At 33.8% G+C, this 3,119-nt stretch overlaps 1 pseudogene; it reads right to left on the bottom strand.

Moving 5' to 3' along the window:
- Window positions 1-674: 674 nt before the first annotated feature.
- Window positions 675-1,618, bottom strand: LOC103213261 (annotated as a pseudogene).
- Window positions 1,619-3,119: the final 1,501 nt, after the last annotated feature.

The raw sequence follows: 3,119 nt of genomic DNA, 5'->3' as shown, positions 1-3,119 counted from the left end.
TACCTGGCCAACTGACTGGAAGAGATCCATATTTGTGCCCATTCCAAAGAAAGGTGATCCCACAGAATGTAGAAATTATAGAACAAAAATTAATCTATTAGTCTTGTGATTTTTAAGGTATTCAGAATTATAGTTCTCACATTTTATGATTTGGCTTCTACAATATAATAATTTGTGCTACATTCCTTTTTAACTCTTAAATATTTCTTATTAGTTGTTTGAATTGTTGATATTTTATTTAATGTGTTCATCCTTAATCTTGCTAGACTATAAACCATGAAACATAAGATATTTTTATCCCCAGTGCCTGAAATGGTATCTGGCATTAAGGAAAAAACAAAAAAAGACAACAAAAAAACCCATCAGAATCCAGAATTAGAAAGGGAATAAGCACAATGACTTTATAAAAAATTATGATAAACTCAATTCTGTGGATTTTATTTTATTTTGTTTGCATTTTTGTAAGGCTTTTTAAAATATGAAACCATTCTTTTGTTTCTTAAAATTGCAGTATATTCACTTATTGAGAAATGATATCCTGAAACATACTAATTTCTAGGAAAGGAAAGAGGTGAAACCTTAAATATACATGCATTTTATGTATGTACATATAGACACACACTTAGGAATTAATGACGTTTTAGTAAAAATTGATTGCTCTCCATTAGCAAATCTTACTTCTTTAAGAACAATGCAATTCTCTTGACTGAGTCATTGAATGCTTGTTTTACTTGCTTGTTCCTCAAGGTGTAAATGAAGGGGTTCGGCATAGGGGTGATGGAAATTGTGAGTAGTGCCATACCCTTATTAATGGCCACTGAATTCTTTGCTGAAGGTTTGACATAGATGAAGATGCAGCTTCCATAGGTGATGGAAACCACAATCATGTGGGAAGAACAGGTGGAAAATGCCTTTTTTCTTTGCTGGACAGAAGGGAAGAGTAGAATGGTCCTGATGATGTATGCATAGGACAGAATAACACATACAAGAGTCATGATAAAGGTCAGCACAGCACAAACTGTCACTACCTGCTCTATGAGCCATGTTTCAGAGCACGAGATCTTTAGCAGAGGAGATGCATCACAGGCAAAATGGTCAATGACTTTAGAGTCACAGAATTCCAGATTTAGCCCAGGCTCAGTGGTGGGAGTATGACCAACAAGGCAGCTGTCCACCAACAAAGGATGAGTCTTCTACAGACCTTGTTGCTCATGATGGTCACGTAATGTAGGGGCTTGCAGATGGCTACATATTGGTCATAGGACATGGTGTCCAGGAGGAAAAATTCTGTAACACCAAAGAGGTCACTACAAAAAAATTGAATGGCACAATTGTCGTATGTAATTGTTTTATCACCTGTTGATATATTGTACAAGTATGTGGGAATACAAGCAGATGTAAATGAGATTTCTAAGAAAGAGAAATTTTTTAGGAAAAAATACTTGGCAGTTTTAAGATGAGAATTGATGAAGGTGAGAAAGATGATTGTCAGGTTTCCAGTTACACTCAGCATGTAGGTGATAAATAAAAAGATGAAAATCACAACCTTCAGTTGTGGGTCATCAGTCAGTCCCAGCAGGATAAATGTTATTGTGCTGTTTCTCATCATTGACTTCTGACTTCTATCCAATCTGCATCTAAAATTAAAGGTATTTGTTATGAGGAGAGTGGTAATTAATGGTGGAAAATAAAATGAAAGTTACTTTATGTAATTTAAAAATTAATTACATGTATTAGCAATATACTGGTAATATATGTTTCACAATTGTGTGTATTTGAGTATTTCAGGAGAAATTAAAAAAAGAAAATACCTTCATATGTCCCACACTCCATTATATTACTCTTGATTCCTACTTATCACATTTTCTTTCCAATTAATGTTTCATTTTCATCTACACCATGGGTTTGATCATTCCATATAGTTAGAACTAATGCTAATATTTTATAATCACAACAGCCTACTTGTAGGCTGAATAAAACTGAAGCTCAAAGCTTCTTGATGATCTTCATGTGCTTCCTTAAGGTTTTATTCTGGGTGAAGTGGAAATATATCACATAGAAGCTCACTATAGAGGCTCTCCAAATCCACTGCATACGATTTTGAGATCTAGCATTAGCACAATTTCAAAAAGAATGTTTCCTTTAAGCAGCTCCCTTTACGCACACCTTCCCTTGACTCTCTCTCATGATTTTCAGTTTAATTGAAGCTTATTTCCCCCACTCTGATGTAGAAGATAAAGGTACTTTATAAGAAATTTACTTTGTAGAAGTTAAGATATGTTGGATCCAACATGCATGAAGATGCAAGACATCATCACGACTTTTCAGTTAAGATTGAAAAACACTTCAACATCTTATTATTTTCACTACTAAATCTGAAATACATCAGTTTTAAAATACTAAACAGTTTCTCCAACTCCTGATTGCTTTTACTGTGACTCAGTTCCATCATCTGTAAAATATGAAAAATTACATGTTTAGTATGTAAACCATTTATAAAGGTACCTGACTGACAATGATTTTTATTTTTTGGTCATCATGCATTCAGTCTTCAGTGTATTTTAATCATACTTTTATCTCCAACATTACAATAAAATAGTTTATACCAAAATTTATCAAATTCTTCCTTTTTGCTATTAAAGTTTAGGAAATTTCTAAGTGGAATGTGTACTTTTATCACACACTATTCTTACATTGTACACACACTATATTCTCTCATGATTTACTCTAATACAATATACACGAGTTTTCTGTGACTTTTCTAGTATCATTTCTTTTGAACATGTTATCAGGAGATGCCAATCCATGGAGAAAGACATTATGCTTGGTCAAGTAGAAAGGTGAGCAGAAAAAAAGAAGACCCTCGATAACACGGATTGACACAGTGGCTGCAACAATGGGCTCAAATATAACAACAGTATTGCGAATAGCACTGGACTGGGCAATGTACAACAGTACATGTACAACAGTACACAGATTTGCTTTGAGAAGGAAATGACTTGATAACACCTAACAACAACTATTTCTAGGTATTTATTTTCTTTCTTGCTCAATTAAGTTGATAGTTGTCAGCTCTCTTTCTTAGTGCTTCTTTGTTGTTGTTGTTGTTATGTGCCGTC

The sequence above is a fragment of the Orycteropus afer genome, unplaced genomic scaffold (assembly GCF_000298275.1).
Source record: "Orycteropus afer afer isolate SDZICR_OR568_19922 unplaced genomic scaffold, OryAfe1.0 scaffold01475, whole genome shotgun sequence".
In the NCBI taxonomy this organism is placed as follows: Eukaryota; Metazoa; Chordata; class Mammalia; order Tubulidentata; family Orycteropodidae; genus Orycteropus; species Orycteropus afer.
This window is presented reverse-complemented; position numbering and strand designations above follow the sequence as displayed.